We start from the raw sequence: 21,533 nt of genomic DNA on the forward strand, positions 1-21,533 counted from the left end.
TACGAAGTCCCTGTGGGTGGAAGTTAGAAACAGGAAGGGGTCAATAACTCTACTGGGTGTTCTTTATAGACCACCCAATAGTAACAGGGACATCGAGGAGCAGATAGTGAGACAGATTCTGGAACAGTGCAATATAACAGGGTTGTCGTGATGGGAGATATTAATTTCCCCAATATTGATTGACATCTCCCTAAAGCAAGTGGTTTAGATGGGGTGGAGTTTGTTAGGTGTGTTCAGGAAGGTTTCTTGACACAATATGTAGATAAGCCTACAAGAGGAAAGAGGAGAGGCTGTACTTGATCTGGTATTGGGAAATGAACCTGGTCAGGTGTCAGGTCTCTCAGCGGGAGAGCATTTTGGAGATAGTGATCACAATTCTATCTCCTTTACCATAGCATTGGAGAGGGATAGGAGCAAACAAGTTAGGAAAACGGTTAATTGGAGTAAGGGGGAATATGAAGCTATCAGGCAGGAACTTGGAAGTATAAATTGGGAGCAGATGTTCTCAGGGAAATGTAAGGCAGAAATGTGACAAATGTTCAAGGGATGTTTGCATGGCATTCCATATAGGTACGTTCCAATGAGACAGGGAAAGGATGGTAGGGTACAGGAACCGTGGTGTACCAAGTCTGTTGAAAATCTAGTCAAGAAGAAAAGAAAAGCTTACGAAAGGTTCAAAAAACTAGGTAATGATAGAGATCCAGAAAATTATAAGGCTAACAGGAAGGAGCTTAAGAATGAAATTAGGAGAGCCAGAAGGGGCCATGAGAAGGCCTTGGTGAGCAGGATTAAGGAAAACCTCAAGGCATTCTACAAGTATGTGAAGAGCAAGAGGATAAGATGTGAGAGAATAGGACCAATCAAGTGTGACAGTGGAAAAGTGTGTATGGAAAAGGAAGAGGTAGTGGAGGTACTTAATGAATACTTTGCTTCAGTATTCAATAGACAATAGACAATTCACTACAGAAAAGGATCTTGGCAATTGTAGGGATGACCTACAGTGGACTGAAAAGCTTGAGCATATAGACATTAAGAAAGAGGATGTGCTGGAGCTTTTGGAAAGCATCAAGTTGGATAAGTCATTGGGACCTGACAAGATATACCCCAGGCTACTGTGGGAGGCGAGGGATGGGACTGCTGTGCCTCGGGCAATGATCTTTGCATCATCAATGGGGACAGGAGAGATTCTGGAGGATTGGAGGGTTGCAGTTGTTCCATTATTCAAGAAAGGGAGTAGAGATAGCCCAGGAAATTATAGACCAGTGAGTCTTACTTCAGCGGTTGGTAAGTTGATGGAGAAGATCTTGAGAGGCAGGATTTATGAACATTTGGAGAGGCATAATATGATTAGGAATAGTCTGCATGGCTTTGTCAAAGGCAGGTCGTGCCTTACCAGACTGACTGAATTTTTTGAGGATGTGACTAAACACATTGATGAAGGCAGAGCTGTAGATGTAGTGTATATGGATTTCAGCACGGCATTTGATATGGTGCCCCATGCAAGGTTTATTGTGAAAGTAAGGAGGCATGGGATCCAAGGGGACATTGTTTTGTGGATCCAGAACTGGCTTGCCCACAGAAGGCAAAGTGTGGTTGTAGACGGGTCGTATTCTGCATGGAGGTCAGTAACCAGTGGTGTGCCTCAGGGATCTGTTCTGGGACCCCTACTCTTTGTGATTTTTATAAATGACCTGGATCAGGAAATAGAGGGATGGGTTAGTAAGTTTGCTGATGACACAAAGGTTGGGGGTGTTGTGGATAGGGGGAGGGCTGTCAGAGGTTACAACGGGACATTGATAGGATGCAAAACTGGGCTGAGAAGTGGCAGATGGAGTTCAACCCTGATAAGTGTGAGGTGGTTCATTTTGGTAGGTCAAATATGATGGCAGAATATAGTATTAATGATAAGACTCTTGGCAGTGTGGAGGATCAGAGGGATCCTGGGGTTTGAGTCCATAGGATATTCAGGTTGACTCTGTGGTTAAGCAGGCGTATGGTGTATTAGCCTTCATCAATCGTGGGATTGAGCTCAAGAGCCACCACTTGGAGTACTGTGCTCAGTTCTGGTCACCTCACCACAGGAAGGATGTGGAAACCATAGAAAGGGTGCAGAGGAGATTTACAAGGAAGTTGCCTGGATTGGGGAGCATGCCTTATGAGAGTAGTTTGAGTGAACTCGGCCTTTTTTCCTTGGAGCGACGGAGGATGAGAGGTGACCTGATGGAGGTGTATAAGATGATGAGAGGCATTGATCATGTGGATAGTCAGAGGCTTTTTCCCAGGGCTGAAATGGCTAACATGAGAGGGCACTATTTGGTGCTTGGAAGTAGGTACAGTGGAGATGTCAGGGGTAAGTTTTTTACACAGAGAGTGGTGAGTGCATAGAATGGGCTGCCGGTGACAGTGGTGGAGGCGGATATGATAGGGTTTATTAAGAGACTCCTGGATGGGTACAAGGAGCTTAGAAAAATAGAGGGCTATGGGTAACCCTAGGTACTTTAATCCTTTTCGCTCCTTATGGAGCATAGGGCCTCAACAAAAGTCCTCCACTTCCTGCGATCTCTAGCAGATGTTTTTGCAGTCTCCCAAGTTTGGCCGGCGGCTTTCAGTTCATCCAAAAGCCTACGCCTCCAGGCTTGCTTTGGGCGACCTCTTCTTCTCTTCCCTTGTGGATTCCATTCGACTGATTGTCGAGTGACATTCGACTGGCTCTTCCTCAAGGTGTGGCCGACCCATCTCCACTTCCTCCTCCTTATCTGGAATACAATGGGCTCTTGGTTTGCTATAACCCTAATTTCTAAAGTAAGTACATGTTCGGCACAGCATTGTGGGCTGAAGGGCCTGTATTGTGCTGTAGGTTTTCTATGTTCTGTTATTGAGTTTAAGATCGTAGTTTCTCATTTGATCTTGGAAATTTTCTTTTACCTTTGTTCTAGTGCTCTGTGAAGAATGAAAATTTTATGTTTAGAGACAATGAACTGATCAGTTATTGCATCAATTCTGTCTTCCGGCGGGTGAAAGCTGCTGCTTGATTGGAACAGGATATTAGGGCAAAGGAGATAGATAACGGAAGCAGTAAAATGATAGGAAAATGCACAGAAAAAATAGGACACAGTGGCAAAGTAGTTTAGTTGCTATGCAAACAATTTAAAGGTTTAGACTGAGTTCAAAAACTTACCTTTGCAGCAGGAAAATTTGAACTCAATTAATTAATTAAGCTGCAATTTAAAACGACAATGCATCAACAGTGTTGATCATGAAACAATCATGCCTATAAAATGGATGCTGAAAAACTGTCGACATTACATCACACTGGCGATCATTTACAGAATGATTAGCAACAACTTAGGAATTAGCCTGAGCATTTCCAGGTGTGTTCGTGATCTTGCTTCCGTGTATTCCTGTGATCAGATACCTAATTAATGATTGCATACAGTGCACAGCCCCTATTTATTTGTCTACTCACAGAAATTGGTTATTAAATGTGCAGGTAAGAGATTTTAAGTCTCAAATCACAATGAACAAATACCACAGCAGATCAGGAGTGTCACAACAGCAGCCTTGGTAAGCAAAACCAAGAAACTGGGAAGGGGAAGCCAGGAGAATGCACACCAGTCCTTATTGAAGGGTGAGCAGCTTCAAGCTCCTGGAAGTAAACATCTCAGAGGATCTATCCTGGATCCAACACATTGATGTAATCATGAAGAAGGTCCTCCAGCAGCTAATTTATTAGGAGTTTGAAGAGATTTGGTATGTCAACCAAGACCCAAGTAAATTTCTACAGATATACTGTGGACAGTATTTCAACTGATTGTATCACTGGCTGGATGGAGGCTCCAATGCTCAGGATCGAAAGAGGCTGCAGAGTGTTGGAGACTCAGCCAGCTCCATCACAGGCACAACCCTCTGCATCATCAAGGTCATCTTTAGGAGACGGTCCCTCAAGAAGGTAATATCCATCATTAAGGACCTTCACCACCCTCCACATGTTATCACTACCATCAGGGAGAAGATACAGAAAACTGAAAACTCATACTCAACGTCTTTGGAACAGCTTCTTCCCTTCCACTGTCAGGTTTCTAAACCCATGAAAATATGTCATTTTGCACTTTTTATTTAATTATTGTAACACAGTAATTTTGATGTTTTACTTGATACAGTACTGCTGCCATAAAGTAACAAATTTCATGACATATGCCAGTGACAATAAACCTGATTTTGATTCTGAATCATGACTTAAAGGGTCTCAACAGTTCCATTAACTTACTGCACTCTGCGTCAGTCCATTACGGTTTATTTCTGACTGTGATACACTACTTATAGCAGCCCTTCCATGTAATTAACTGCACATCTGTGTTAATGGGATGGCCACTACCTTGCAACCTTGCAATAGTTGCCTTTGGCACTGGCCTCAATCTATGCAGACAATCAGAGAGTGGCAAAGAGGTGACCAGACATACTACAGACTCTACCAACAAGTAATCTGCTGGAGGAACTCAGTAGATTGAGCAGCATCTGTGGGAGGAAAGGAATTTTCAATGCTTCAGGGTGAAACTCTGTATCAGGACCCTTGTCAACAATTTCTTCCCCCCCCCCCCCCGCCCCACAGCTGTTGCTTGACCCACTGAGTTCCTCCAGCAGATTGTTTTATATTCTAGCATCTGCAGTCTCCTGTGTTTCACTCTGTTGGTCAATGACTGATTAGTAAGTCCAGCCCTGCTGACCTAGAATTTCCAGTGGTAATGTTTGTGTAATCCTAGGTATTTGCTCTAATTGCTCAAAAAAATTCATAGAAAGTTGAGACTTCCAACCAAATGCATTTTAAATGTAGTTATCCCAGAGTTACTGTCAGTGATTCAATATGCTTCCACAGGCTGTGTTGGCTTGTAGTTCACCTGACAGGCTCAAGTTAAATCAGATGAACTAATTTTGGTCTGCGCAATGATAGAATCCACATTCTAGACTGCAGGAATATGTGCTAAGGGTTTCCTTGAAGCTTGTGAAGTCAACACAAAGGCTTTGTGGGGAAAGACAAAGGGAGAATCTAAGGTCCTGCCCCTACTATATACTAGGACACTATAACAGCCCCACAATCACTGGAAGTGAGTAATTTACAAAGTTGTCATTGGTAAGTGGCATTTACAAAGTGGTATTGCTACTCTGTATGTAGAATGTCCTCTCTGAAGATCATCATCTTGTCGTCGTGGAGAGGCTTGCGTGTTCCTAAGATCCTGAGAGTGATGTCGTCTGGAGTTCAGCCAATCTGCTGCTTAGCCCCTGGTAGGGTCAAGGAGGAGGTTCCAGACAAAGAGTGATACAACCAAGACCTCAGTGGTGGAGCTGGTGGAAGATTATGACACATTGCAACGGAAGTGAAGGTGGAGGAAGGCTGCTGCAATGAAGTGTCCCCAGTTGTTTTGAGTTCATGCTACTGGACGTCGATCCTGATCTGTCAAAGACTGTATGGTGGCTGCCCATGCATCAGATCCCCATGTTAAAAAAAGTCATGCTCAGGTATTCTCCATTAAGGGAATCCATCCTAACATCCCAGATGACAACATCATACTCAACTCGAGTGATCTCACTACATAAAAAGTCTTAACTTATCCACTCTGCAAATGTATAGATCAGACAACACTATGACTATAGAGACTAAATGACATTATGAATGTGTTTCTTGTTACTAATTTTTATCAACAAAGTTTATTTCTGAAAAAAGTATCAGGTAAACTGATGAAGATTTTGAGTTTAGTTCAGCTATCAAAGAACCTGCAAATGTTACAGTTTGTTGCTTGAGGCATAAGTTGGTTTTTAATTCCATAATAAGCTTTAATTAATGCTTAACAAACTCTACGCCAGACAGTGCCAACTCAGTGAAGGACATATTCCCATACAAACTTGACTTTGCTACACAAGGTGTGATTGATAGAGATTGTTCAGAGATGAATGATGGAGGTGCAGTGCACTGAGCAGTGTGTGTAGCTAAGTGGTACAGATGAAGGGATGTGTGATATACTGTAGAAATGAATTTTCTAACCTTGACTATGTGCATGAAATCATTAAACATGGAATCATTCTATATCTTCATGGTTTGACTTCTGGCATTGGCAGTCATAACTTCACTCCCTGCCTTTCGCCATGCATTTCAAGAGCCTCCAAACTCTTAAAAGAACAGATCATTTTTGCCCTTTTCCATCTCCTCTATCAAAGCCTTTTTGCAGTATCAGAAGAGCGAGAAAGAACTCTCTCCAATGTTGTACCATAAATTTTGTCGCAAGTAGCAAGAACTCCCATAGGATTTCACCACACAATACTACCCCAACATGTCTCCTTTTTAAGACATGCATGCTGACTTTAATTTGTGTCAGCTTGCTTGAACTGATGCGGAGGGAATAAGGCACTTAAAGGCATTGTTTGCATCAATTGCAAGCAACAACTGGATGTCTATCCTGGATCAAATGGTCTTTTCTCTCCAGGCCTATCAAACATAGACCTGGTATTAGTTAAATAGATCAGTCCTTGGTTTCCATTTTCCAAGTGATCACAAAGCAATACGTAAGTGTTTTAAAGAAATATCCATGTGAAAGTGATAGTTCTCTGAATCACATCTTTGTATTTTTGCAACTTGGATTTGGTAAGCAAATCTCAACTTGATAAGTGAGATTAAATTGAAAACATTGCCAGTAGATTTACAAGAAAAGGCAGCTACATACTCTGTCTGGTGACAGAACAATCACCTGAGTGTACCTGTTGTATTTATGTTTTGACTTTACTCACACATACTTCAGTCATGCCAAGAATGCATGTTGTGAGAAACCTTTGTAAATGTGCTGTGCCAAGAGGACTCAATAAAGCAGCTATTGTTCTGAGATTAATGTGCTTAATTGGAATGGTTACAGTACTTATACATCTTTCCATAAAGTGCAATCAATCCAACAATGTGGTCTGGCCAGTCCACGGCATATCTCAATTTCTTTTGTCCAACCAAACCTGAAATATGAGTATGGTGTTCAATAAATGTGTTTGTTTCCAATTGAACTAGACCTACAATTGGAAGCAAAACATATTTCAAGACAGAATGTTGTTGATTTCATGTACACTCAGTGGCTATTTTATTAGGTGCACCTCTTTAACACAAATATCTAATTAGCCAATCATATGACAGCAACTCGATGCATAAAGATATGGTCAAGAGCTCCAGTAATTTCAGTGTTACTGGTAGAAATGGGTGAAGTACCTTTCCATCTCTGCAGGTTACAGTCAGCAGTGGTTTATTGGGATAACATAAGATGACATAAAGTTGGCCATCTAATATTGGCAACATTAGTAGAGTGTTGGGAGCACTGTGTTCACAAGGTCTTCAGTTTTGGGTGGATGGGAAAAATGGGCACAAAATCGTGGGTTGTTTAATGTGGAATATGGCCCCAGTGTGCCCCTTTCTGTTGCTCCACCATATTTTTTCCCTTTGCCTGTGGTTGATTTAGCCTTCAGGAAAAGATCAAGATGAAGATTGACAGTTCGGCAATATATGTAAAGCAGATATTGTGGCTTCTTACCTATCTACACAAATGGTTCAAAAGATCCAGTGAAAGGTTGTTCAGGTGTTTCTGTTTAGTTCCAAAATTTCAGGTGACTATTAAGAAAGGATGATCAGACTAAGTACCAGTATTCACTTCTGAGATGGTTGCTATCATTTTAGCCTTGGAATGGGTCAGAGAAGTACGCCTTGATTATATACTTCTATACTCTGATTCATTCTCAGTTTTGACATTTATTAAAATAGAGATTTAAAATCACAGGCCAGACATTCCTTTTGAGATTGGACAACACCTATTGAGGGTGTATGGTCTAGGCTTGTGTATCTAGTTCTTATGGGTTCCTGTCCATGTTGGGGTTGAAGGAAACGAGGTGGCAGACATTCTTGCCAAGCAATCACTTGACATTAAGAATGTGAAGGTAGTGGTGCCTTTGCATAAAGGGGAGGTGAAAGCTGTAATTAAAAAGTCTATTTGATCACTGTGGTATCTTTAAAGAAAAGAAAGGACCGCACTTATATAAAATTCAGAGAATGGAGGAAACTCAACTGGGAAATGGGTATAAAAGGAGAGAAGAAATTATACTTACACATTTACATATTGGACATACTAGATTGAATAATTCCTTGTTCAGAATTAATATGCATGAATATTGGCATCTGTAGGGAGTGTACTTGTCAAGGAATGGTTCTGCATATGCTGTTTGAATGTAGTTCCAATAAAGTGCAAAGGAAACATCTAAATTGCTAAATTGAGATCTTTGGAGCAGACACAGTTTAACATGGAAAGTTTGTTAGGATATCACTGCCTTCGTAATGTATATAGGTATGTATTTGACTTTCTGAAAAGCATTAGACTTTTGATATTATTTGATGATTTTTTCAGCGGATAATTTAGTGGGTGTAGTTCTTGTCTCTTTGCTCCACACTCCAAGTTCAGTAGGTGGTGGTAATACACCTTCTGTTGATGTTATTGAAACCAATTATGATTTTGAGTGCCTCTGTTAAATCCCCTCAACCTTTTCTCAAAGGATAACCAACTCAGCTTCATTTATCCCATGTAATTGGTGTTGTGTCCTATTCTGGTGAAGTTCCTCTCTGCCCATAGTAAACCCTTAGCATTTCCCCTAATATCCAGTAAATAATTCACAGAATTGCTTGCATTTCTTCAGACCAATCCCTACCAAAATTATTTATAATGATTCAATGCAATGTCTATGCTCTGAATATAAAACCCAGGATAACAAATACTTCTTAGCTGTCTTTTCAACTTGTCCTACCACATTCAAAGATATGCCCTTAGCTTCTTTGCTAAGGAGCCCTCCTTAAAATCGTGCCACTTAGCTTAAATTATTACTGCTCATACTTTTAAGTGCTTCATTTTACATCTCTGTATCAAATTATACGATCATTAACGTAGAGATGTAAAATTTTTCACCCGTCTGTCTTCTACCTTCTGAAGCCTGTTTATATCCTCCTCATGACTTGCTGCATTTTCAAGTTTTGTGCCAATTGAAAAAAATGAATTATATCATCCTTAAGGAAACCTAAATCATTCATTTATACTGTATAAATATTGCCGAACAGTTGTATTGAAACTATTGGACACCACCATTATAATTCTATCCACTCTATGAAACAAGTGTTCAGCACTGCATTCTGCTTTCTGTCTTAGCTTGTTTTGAAACTACTGATAATCTACTATTAATCACACAGACTTCTTTGCCAACAGCTGCCCCAGTGATTCTTAAATCACGTGGCTCTCGTAGTTCTTGTTTTGAATCCATAAGAACATCACTGACCACACCTTTATCATCCTCTTTGTTACCTCATCTGTGGAATTAACTGAGTTGACATTTAAGAGGGACTTTTTTATTTGTCATATGTACATCGAAACATTGAAACGTGCAGTGAAATGTGTTGTTTGCATCAAATCAAAAGTGTGAATAGCGAACGTCAATGTTAACTCAAACTACTTCTAGTCAGACCTCTGACAAGTGCTTGCTTATGGAGAATAAGTCATAGTATTACATCTTGGTGAAAAAGGCACTCAGGAGTCAGAAGGCAACTTCCTGCAGCATCAAGATGAAATTGGACTGCCCATCACTTCCGATGCCAACGTAGCAAGCCCTAAACTTACTAACCCTAATCATATGTCTTTCAAATGTGGGAGGAAACCCACACAGTCATGCGAAGAACATACAAACTGCTTTCAGACAGCGGTTGGAATCAAACCCCGATCACTATAAAGCAATTGCGCTAACTGTTACACTACTGTGCTGTCTCAGATCTGCTTTTGAAAAACACTGCGTATTTTTATTAAGCAATATTTTTCCATTTGACAAATTCTCCCTGTATTAGTGACATCCTTATTACCATTTAGAAGGAGCCCATCAATTCCATGCTGGCTTTCAGCATGTTTCTAAAACATTGCCCGTATTTGACTGACTAAACTATAGTTAATCTCTCTCCCCTCTATTTTTTTGAGAAGCATAATACTTGCAATTTCATCAGGCCTCTGGCACTGCTCCCTCCATTTCCTCGTTCAGTATGTCTGACACAGAAATAGAACAGCAGCTACAAATTCACTGTTTGGTTGCAGCGAGAGCAAGAGTATGGCTGTGACATCTCTTTCGTGTTTGTAGTTTGTGCATTCAGTTGTAAAATGTGATATGATCTATTCTGGGTAAATAAACCTACACGCTGGAGAGCTTTTAATTCTCGATTTGAGGAATGTAATGCCTCATTGAAGCACACATTTCTCACACTTTGTGCCAATGTTTCTGAGTTTCCATGAGCATTGTGGAAGATCAAAATCAGGGACTTTTGGTGTTGGTGCTGTCATGAGACGTTTCTTTGGAATCTCCTTTGATTTTCTAAACTTCTTAGATACTGAAATTGTATTGATGGAGGTTTCAGGTGTAGGTTCAGAAGAGCCAGTGTGATGTAAATTGACGGTGAGAGTATCATGGAGATCCTTGTGGATGAGAGGTGCTTGCTGTCCATAACCCCCTGGACTTCCTAAAGAGTTATGAATGCAAATTGAATAGATGGAGAAATAATGCGCAGGCAGACAAGGTGACGCACTGTACTGCAGTGAATAGTGAACATCAATGTCAACTCAAACTACTTCTAGTCAGACCTCTGACAAGTGCTTGCTTATGGAGAATAAGTCATAGTATTACATCTTGGTGAAAAAGGCACTCAGGAATCTGAAGGTAACTTCCTGCAGCATCACTGTTGCTAACCTACATCAGAATGAAATTGGACTGTCCATCAACCTTCCTTTCAAGACTACCTGAAGGTATCTATCAAGATGAACATTCCCATTTCTAAGAAAGTTTGGAATATTGACATTAACCCAACTTGATCCTTACTTGTCTTATTAAATAATGCTGCATTATATCTGAGTGAGATGACATTTCTACAGTCCAAAACAGAAAGTACAACCAAATGCTCTTCAAGTTTATAGCTAGCTTTGGAAAAAGCTGCAGAAATTTGTAAACTCAGCCAGCCCCATCATGGGCACTAGCTTCTCCAGCATCCAGGACACCTTGAAAAAGGCAATGCTTCAAAAAGGCAGCATCCATCATTAAGGACCCCCATCGCCTCAACATTATTTCCTCTCTTTTTGCACTAGTTATTTAACTTACTTTTTATATATACTTTTTACTGCTATGCATTGCAAGGTACTGCTGCCATTAAAATAGCAAATTTCACAACATATACCAGTGACATTAAACCTGATTCTGATTCATCCTGTGCAGAATTCCAACCTGGCCTACCATTTTAATACAGCCCACTAGGGGGCAGAGAAGTCACTTAACAAGACTTATTTTCAACAAAATTCACACCAAAAACATTAAAATCAGTTTCATTTATTTTTTAGTCTGGTTACTAGAGTTTCAAAGATACAATACATAAAAAAGTACTGCAGAAAAAACATAAGCAAGTCATTTTCATTACATTAGCAAGTAACAGTGATTGAACCATCTCAACTATATTTGGATTTTGACTTTAGTCATTACATTGTTTGGTGGGGTTTTACAAGTTCCCTTTTGATACCACAAGTAGATGAATTAGTGGATGATAAATAGCTCCCCATAATTTCTGAGGCTCTTCGGATTCCTGTTCCTTAAGCTCATTAACAAGAGTTAAAATCTGGTTTAACATGGCACTAGCGAAGACATGCAACAGCTTACTGGTAGTTTGAAAACAAAGGAATTTGATTAAACACATAACTGTTTTTTTGAAGTAAGTTGTGGTAAACTATCACCACAAATAATGGAGAGGCGAGGGAAGGCAAAGCAAATTTGCGAGATGTGCCCTGCTGGTACGCTGCAAAATTGATGCACTTTGGAATTAGAACTGTGCTGGTTGGAGTCAACAATTCGGAGGGGAGAAAACTGGAATAAGAAGTGCAATGCCCATACAGTTGGCCCGGATACGAGAGTGGATCATTCTAATTGTCGAGCCGATTTGGAGAGGTCAAGAACGGCTTCTTTGGCAGCAAAATCCAGGTCCAAAGCGAATCGTTGGGTGGCGTGTTTTTGGCCCAGAGCAATTCACTGTGGCAAGACTTGGGTCCTAATGCGAGGTACAATATGCTTTTCAGACAATCTAAATGCTGGCCTAAATGACTGGAAGGCAGGGTATCAGGTGAGGTTGGATCACTCTGGGCGCCAAGCCAATTTGGAGCAGTAGGAAATGGCTTCACCTGCAGTGAAATCTAGGCCTGGAGTGATTCACCGTGGCGGGGCTGGATCCTAGTGTAAGGTTTGGACAATTTAAACATCGGCCCAGACAGTCTGGGGGCTCTTCTCCCTCCAAGATGCTAAGGCTGTGAGACTGCCCCTGGATGCTGTGCTTTGTGTCTACGAACATTGTGACGATTTGCCCCGCTAACATGATGAACTGAGTACCAAGGCTTTGGGCCTAGTCTGGTCTGCTCCGGGGAATCAGATCTAAGGACACAATTTGGATCAGAATGCCATTTTTGTTGCTTGCTTCTATTATTTACATAATTTGTTTTGTGTTTTTTTTCTCTTTCTCTGTGGGCACTGGGAGTTGGTCATTTTTTAAATTGGGTCCTTTTGGTTTCCTTGCTTTACGATTGTGTAAGCAAGCAAATCTCAAGGTTGTATAATTTATACATTCTTTGATAATAAATGCACTTTGAATCTTGAATCTTTGAATTCAACTTGATTTTCCACAGATCTGACAATATAAGGAAGACATAAGAAATAATAAAACCGTACATTCTTTGCTGTCCAGTCTTTACATTCATAATGTTATCTCTCTCTACATATGGAATGTTAGCATCTTCTGTGCACAAAGCATCACTACCACTCACAAGGCCACTTTGGACAATACACACTGAGAGTTTCAGAGGACTTCACACAGTAACAATTTTAACATCAAGACCCTGGTTGATTCCTCCTCACCTGTGGAAATGGTAAAGTCACATTTTTAGGCTACAAAGTGACTGGTGTGGTGACAACACACCTTGTTTAACACTGCAGAGAATGCATTTGCGGAACTGAAAGAGGTAAGGACAACTGAACATTGCTTTCTATGTGGAATGCTATTGAGACCAGTTGCCAAAGCAGCTGCCCTGGGCACCCGATGAAGGCGATTGAGGTCTGCCCGTGCCTGGTGGCCATGTTCCAATGGAGGCGCAGAGAATACTGCAATGGAAAGAAAATTTCTCAGTTGGTTTGACCTTTACAGAATCACTTCATTCTACCCACTCCATGGAACTCTCCTGATCTACATTTCATTCAGAGAGAAATGCAGTGAAGCATCAAGGAAAGGGAATGTATTCAGTTTGTCTTGCTGAATCTCTGTGTCCCATTATACTTATGTCAATTAACTAAGAACATCCATTGTTGAGGATGTGTGATTTCTTTCCACAATACAATGTTGGAGCACAGTAAAGGAGACAATTAGTATCAGCTTATTGGCTTTTAATTTCTCTTCCTGCATCTGCTTCCATTTTGACACAAAGAAATTCATCTCTTTTAGAGACTTGGCCCATTCTTTTATGAATTTAATTTTGATTGGAAAGGCAACAGATAGATTGCCCTGGTCTTTTGAGTTATTGAAGCACAGTGCTCTAGCTGCTGTCTCACAGGTTCCGCAAACCAAGTTTCATCCAGTGCTATCGGTGTAGAGCTTGCATGTTCACCTTTGACCATGAGGGCTTTCCTTCTACAGGCACGTGGCTTGGTAGGTTAATGAGCCGTTGCCTCTAGTGAAGGTGAATGTTAGAATTCATGTTAATATAGGAGAAATATGTTACAATAGTGGAATGGGATTGCTCTGTAAGCCCACATAGACTGAAAGGACAGAACAGCCTCCTACTATATCATAAAAATATAAAAGTTTGAAATTACAAAGTAGTTTTGTATAGTTGAAGGTGATCACATTTTGACCATGGTCTACTTTATAACTGGTATATTTGTTCAATTACTACTATTCAACTACTACTCATAAGTTGAAATAACTCTTTGTCTTTTCAGGTTTCTCCACACCACGCATCTCTGGTCAATACTGCATATGAGGACTCTACTTCTAAAGTTCAATAAATTTTGTATTATTTTTCAAATGTTGATCATACGCACATTTAAAGGATTGAGTATTGATACCATTGTGTCAAACCAATTGATTTGAGATAAGGGGAAACATACAATAGACTGACTTTATCTTAACTCTACAGTCTAGTATATAAACAATGGCTCACCATAAATGCAGAACAATTTCTCCAGCAAAATGCAATGAGTGGAGGGTTGTTACATAATTCAGGTTTGTGTCGTATCAGTCACCCTGACCTGTCGCCTGGGATTGGGAACAGACTGTGTGTAGGATTGTACATCTAAACACTAATCTACTGTGCACGGCACAATGAAAAACACTGAATTTTGAATTGGTTTTGTTAATTTTTATATATATATATATGTTTTATTTCAAATTCAGTCTCCATAACGGTGATGAAAGTTCGACAGGAAATGAGTGGATTCCATCCCATTCCAAGTGAGGCTGGGCTCCAAAATATAGTCCCTAGATTCCAGTTTATTTCAAATAAGAAGCAAATGGAAAATACAATAATAATTAGAGTTCTGTGTTCTTTTGCTGCAATATGTTTTGGGATGATCCAAAATTGCTAAATGTACACAAGTCTTTTTTTTTCTGTAGACAATATTACTCTGAAAACAAACAGCATCAAAGAAAGATGTCAGAAAAGTTTCTTGTGTAAATATTCAGACATAAGGATTTTTAAATAGGAAGGACGAAGGCAAATTAGCAATTATGAAGTGAATTGATTTGTTGAATTATACTATAAAGAGATTGGAGCTCTAGAGTGAGGAAACCTTTTGCAGTTAAGCAAGGCTTTGACGCAGTCATACCTAGAGTACAAAGTGCAGGATCCAAGGAAAGACATACTTGCCTTGTCTTGCAGAGTTTTCCGAAAAAGGCGTTATTGTGGCTAGCTTGGCATTATTACATCATGGGTCACCAGAGTTCAGAGTTCAATCCCAGTGTCCTCTGTAAGGAATCTGTGCATGCATGGACTTTCCCTGGTTGCTCCGGTTTCCTCCCACAGTCCAAAGACGTACCGGGTAGGTTAATTAGTCATTGTAAATTGTCTCATGTTTAGGTTAGGATTAAATCAGGGTTGGCGGGGGTATGCTGGGGCAGAGAAGCTTGAAGGGCCAGAAGGGCCTATTCTGCACTGTATCACTAAGTAAATAAATAAAATAAGTGCTTGGAAATGGATTGGCAACTAACATCAAGGAACAACTTGGGCTATTTTATACATATGAAAAACAAAAGTGGACAACAAACAGCAGGGTTAGGCCACGTGAATGCGGAGATGGAAGTTGTGTGCATTCTTCTAACCTTGTGTCCATCTTCGCACATCTTATTGACTTTGACCTTCATCTTCCAATTTTCTCCGGACATAGGCATGATCTGTCACAACCACGGATTCGGCAGCGCAGTAGATACGGCAACTGCGCTTGTGAATATGCATGTGTCAGCTAATTATTATTTAATCGTGCTAATATTTAACTCCATACTTGTCATTGTAGTGCTTGTCAAGACTTGGACAGGACACAGCAACACCTCATTGCCCGCATTCCGCCTTGCCTGAGAATTGGACTGTTGTGTCAACTGGATCTGAAGACTAGTGGTATTCATTTAATTCTTAGTTGGTCTTTTCAGCCGCAGTGTAGGCTTAGTTTTCCATTTGGGAGTTTTAGTTAACAGCCCTATTTAGCCTAGCATTTATTGTTTCTTTCCCTTTAACACTGTTCGCATTAAAGTCAGTGATCTATCGACCTGCTTCAGTGTCTCTCATTCCGCACAGGCCGTGTCTGAACCCTACGACAGCAAGTCTCGACCACACATCAATGGACCCAGCAGGGAGAGAGCAGCTGACCTTGGCCATGAGATTCATTGGTCAGAGTGATTTGTTGAGGCTAAGATCTTGTTTCTGTTTCCATCATGACAGAAGGATCTTGCCAAGTAATGGACCCAGCAAAGTTTGAACAGTGATGTTTTGACATTGGTGGCTTGAGGAGACGGTGCCTTATTCTGAATGCATGTCCTGACTCTACATTCCGAGAGTCCCGAGTCTACATACTGAGCTTCTCTAGTCTACATTGAGTTTCTCTGGTATCCATTCCAAGCTTTTCAAGTCACAAGAACCCAGGTTCCCAGCTTTGTGGTCCCGTGACTCAGGTCTGCGTAACAACTGAGCGCTTCAAGCAAGCTTATCAATTGATTCAACACCTCTAATGGCCACTATGAATACCTGGTGATGCCTTTTGGGCTGGCCAATGCCCCGCTGTATTCCAGGCCTTGGTTAACGATGTGCTCAGGGACATGTTGAACCAGTTTGTGTTTGTGTGTTTAGATGACATTCATATCTAATCCTGATCTCATCAGGAGCACTTCCAGCATGCCCGGAGAGTATTCAGACACTTCTTGAAAATGACCTGTACACCAAGCCCGAAAAAGGTGAATTCCATAAAGACCAGCTGTTGTTTTTGGGCTCTATACTTACCCCATCCAGTGTTCAAATAGACCCAAGTAAGGTTCAGGCAGTTGCAGAGTGGTCCAAACTGTCTATAGTCAAACAGGTATGGCGCTTCATGGGGTTTGCAAACTTATATCGCTACTTCATCCAGAATTTCGGCTCTATCACGGCGCCAATTAATGCACTCACCAAGATGACCTTGGCAGGATTTCATTGGACGGACGATGCCAACCAAGCATTTTCAGAGCTAAAGCAACGTTTCACCACAGCCACACTGCTGCAACACCAGACCCATTTCAGCCATTCATTGTCGAGGTGTAGGCATCCGATGTCAGCATTGGAGCTGTCCTCTCTCAGCGCTCGTCTGCGGATGGCCGGCTGCACCCTTGTGCCTTTCTATCCTGTTGCTTGACTCCGGCCAAGAGGAATTACGATGTTGGGAACCGGGAGCTTCTGGCTGTCCAGGAGGCCCTGGAGGAATGGCGACACTGGCTGGAGGGGGCAGAGCATTCATTCTTAGTCTGGACAGATCACAAGAACCTCTCGTATATTCAGGATGCTAAGAAACTCAACTCTTGTCAAGCCCGGAGGGCTCTCTTCCTCACACGGTTCAATTTCATCCTCACTTATTGTCCCAGCAGCAAGAATACAAAAGCCAACGCTCTCTCCCGGCAGTTCGACGGATCTGAGGACAATGCCGATCCAGAGCCCATTCTTCCTCGCTCTTGTATCATTGCTCCAGTGATCTGGGGAATAGAGGCAGAGGTGAGGGCTGCCCAACAATCAGATCCACGCCCGGATGGGGTTCCTCCAAACCGGCCATTTGTTCCTGCTGCGATGCGTTCTGAAGTGATGGAATGGGGTCACTCCTCCCATCTGGCAGGACATCTGGGAATTCAACGGACTCAGGAGTTTATTAAGAGATGATTTTGGTGGCCATCTATGTTCCAGGATGTCCATGACTTTGTCTCTGCCTGTCCCACCTGTGCTCGGAACAAGACATCGTGCCAGTGTCCTTCGGGTCTGTTATGTCCACTGACTGTGCCCCACTGCCCTGGTCCCACCTCTCAGTAGGTTTCATCACTGGTCTGCCACTGTCTAATGGAAACACCACCATTTTGGTCGTTGTGGATTGATTTTCCAAGGCTGCCCACTTCATTGCCCTCCCCAAGCTCCCATCAACTCGTGAGACTGCCACACTCACGGTTCAACATGTATTCAGGCTCCATGGATTTCCTCAAGACATCGTGTCTGATCGTGGATCACAGTTCACTTCCCGCTTCTGGAAGGCTTTCTGCTCCCTTGTAGGAGCCACGGCCAGCCTTTCATCTGGCTTCCACCCCTAATCTAATGGCCAGACTGAGAGAGTGAACCAGGAGTTGGAGACAACCCTGAGCTGTTTTGCCTCTTCCAAACCCACGTCCTGGAGCTCCCAATTGGTTTGGGCAGAGATCGCCCACAATAACCTCCAGTCGTCCTCCACCGGTATGTCTCCCTTTGAATGTCAGAAGGGATTCCAGCCCCTGCTCTTCCCTGATCAGGAAATCAACGTAGGAGTTCCTGCTGCTGAACAGCTGATCCAGCGCTGCAAGCACACCTGGAGACGAGCCAGGGCTTCTCTGCTGCGTGCCCAGTAACACCATTCCCGGCAGGCTGGTCGGCTCCATCGACAGGTAAGGCCATTCAAGCCAGGAGAGGAGGTCTGGTTGGCATCAAGGGATCTTCCCCTGAAAGTCGCGAACTGGAAATTGGCACTGCGATACGTAGGACAGTTTGTAGTGGAAAAGGCTGTCTACAAGATGTCCTATAGATCGCATCTACCAGCATCACTGAAGATCCACCCAGTATTCCAGGCTTCCCAGCTCAATCCGGTTACTACCTCTCCCCTGGCCCCAGTCACCCCATCTCCCCCTCCTCCCCACCTGGTAGATGGTTCCCTTGTCTATACTGTGCGGCGCCTCCTGGCATCTCGCCGGGTACGTGGTAAGGTCCAGTACCTTGAGGACTGGGAAGCGTATGGCCCAGAAGAACGTACTTGGATCCCGGCAAAGGACATCTTGGACAAGACACTGATCTGGGACTTCCGCAGACACAGGTCTGTGGCGCCTCAGGGGCTGCGCCTAGAGAGGGGGGCCCTGTCACAACCACGGATTCGGCAGCACAGTAGATACGGCAACTGCACTTGTGAATATGCATGTGTCAGCTAATTATTATTTAATCGTGATAGTATTTAACTCCATACTTGTCATTGTAGTGCTTGTCGAGACTTGGACAGGACACAGCAACACCTCACTGCCCGCATTCCGCCTTGCCTGAGAATTGGACTGTTGTGTCAACTGGATCTGAAGACTAGTGGTATTCATTTAATTCTTAGTTGGTCTTTTTAGCCGCAGTGTAGGCTTCGTTTTCCATTTGGGAGTTTTAGTTAACAGCCCTGTTTAGCCTAGCATTTATTGTTTTCTTTCCCTTTAACACTGTTCGCATTAAAGTCTGTGATCTATCGACCTGCTTCAGTGTCTCTCACTCCGCACCCACATCCGCACTCGGTGACATGTTTTGCAAGAACCAGAAGGCAGGTAAATTTGTCTAAAAATGGAGTTAAATGTCAACCAATTTATTCCAAGCCACTATTAGGCTATCACTGGAGGTAGGGAAATTATTGGAGAAATACTTATGAAAAATATCAATATCTAGCGAGGCACAAATTAATTAAGCACTGTTGATGTGGATTTGTTATGGGAAGAACATGTCTGACTAATGTGGATGGGGATGTGTGGGTTGATGAGGGTGGTATATTTGATGTCGTCTACTTAGATGGTATTTGATGAAGTAGTGTAGAGTCTTCCAGACTTATCAGGAAAGCAAAAAACCATGGGATCCAATGGAAAGTGGCAAATTTGACCAAAAGTGGTAGAAAGTGAAGCTTACTTTTCATGAACCATGTAATTTGGAAAAATTTATGAACGATAATGAATAAGTTTACACATGACAGCAGAGTGTTAATGCATAAGAAAATTTTAGGCTGCTGGAACACATCAAGGGGCTAATTGCATTGGTAGGAAAGTGGCAAATGGAATTCAACCTAGAGAAATATGAGGTAATGCATTTCAGGGAGGGAAACAAGGTGAGGCAATGTATAATAAATGATAGAGTACTAAACAGTGGGGAGAACAGAAGGATCTTAGAATACATGCCTGCAGACCCCCCCAAAAGTAGAAAGGTAGGTGGAAAAAGCGATTAAAATATTTATCAGCCAAGACATAAAATACATCTGTAAAGTGGTCTTGCAAGATGTGTTTAGCCCGCAGTATATAGTTGCCAAATTACAGCACCACTGAGGATTTAGAGGAGATTTTTCTGGCTGTGGCTAAGGCTACAGAATTTTAGTTGTGACTGATTGGTTAAACCGGGATTGTTTTCTTTGGAACAATAAGAATTGATAGATTTAATGGAAGTATATAAATTATGGGAGATTTAATGGAAGTATATAAATTATGGGAGATTTAATGGAAGTGTATAAATTATGAGAGGCCTAGACAGGGTGAAAGGAAGGGCATACTTAGCTGAGAGTTCAATAATGAAGGGACATAGGTTTGTGGTAATTGGGAGGAGAATTAGAGGGTAGTGAGGAAATGCTTTTTTTTTAGTCAAGCAGTGACAGGGATCCAGGACTCATTGATGGAATGATGCTGGGTGCAGTGAGGCATTTTTATGTATCTGAGTAACACTCGATGAGCTGTAAACTGCAATTATTAAAGCCCTGAGAAGTGGAGGAGAGATTAGTCTAACTGAATACTGTCATGGCCGGAATGGAAATGAAGAACTGAATAGCTTGCCTTTGCTAGCATGATCCTTTGATCTCATTAAAGGAGTTGTCCTGTGAAGAGAACCTGAATATCATTGGGCTATTCTCACTAGAAGCTAAAAAGGATAATAGCTGATTTCGTGAAAATCTTTTCTTGAATTTTCCCATTTTATATTTCTTTATGAAATAGAAGGAAACCATTCAGCCCATCAACCCTATACAATATCTCAGAACAGATCATCAGTCCCATTCCCCAACTTATTTAGTATCTGGTCACATATCCATTATCTCTATTCATTTCTCTTGCCAGTTACCAACATTCAGGGCAATTTACAGCAGCTAATTAACATACCAGAAATTTATTGCTCCAGGCAAATCTAACAAATTCTCTCATCCTGTCAAACAAATTGGAAGACTTTGTGAGCAGCCATCTTGTAAATGCCTCTGTAGAGCTGTGGAAGTAAAGGAAGTGATGACTTCAAACAGCAACTCAACCCACTACCCAGCAACTGCTTTTCCAATTGGCTGAAGATGTTTGCACCTCCCAACATGAGACCATGAAGCCCCTGAAAAAGTAGTGTTCTAGATATGTTCAAAGTTCAAAGTAAATTTATTATCAGAGAACATATATGTCGTATATACAATCTTGAGATTCATTTTCTTATGGGCATTCACAGTAAATATAGAACCAATGAAAGACTGCACACAAGCCAGACGAACAACCAATGTGCAAAAGACAACAAACTGTGCAACTACAAAAAGAAAGAAATCTAAATAATAAACAAACAAATAAATAAATAAATATTGAAAACATGAGATGAAGAGTCCTTGAAAGTGAGTCCATAAGTTGTGGGAACAATTCTGTGTTGGGGTGAGTGAAGTTATCCTTTCTAGTTCAAGAACCTGATGGGGTAATAACCGTTCTTGATTCTGGTGGTGTGGACCCTGAGGCTCCTGTACATTCCTGAGCATTCCATGGGGAGGACATACAGACTCCTTAAGGATGATGCCAGAATTAAACTCCAAAGAGAGTATGGCCTGAATGGCAGGGTCCTTGATGATGGATAAGTGGAGAGTTTATGGATGTTTGGGGGCACATCATATGAGACCCTCCATTGGTTGGGGTTTACCATGGGTGTTATGTCCCAGCTGTC

Source organism: Hemitrygon akajei, chromosome 18 (genome assembly GCF_048418815.1).
Source record: "Hemitrygon akajei chromosome 18, sHemAka1.3, whole genome shotgun sequence".
Lineage (NCBI taxonomy): Eukaryota > Metazoa > Chordata > Chondrichthyes > Myliobatiformes > Dasyatidae > Hemitrygon > Hemitrygon akajei.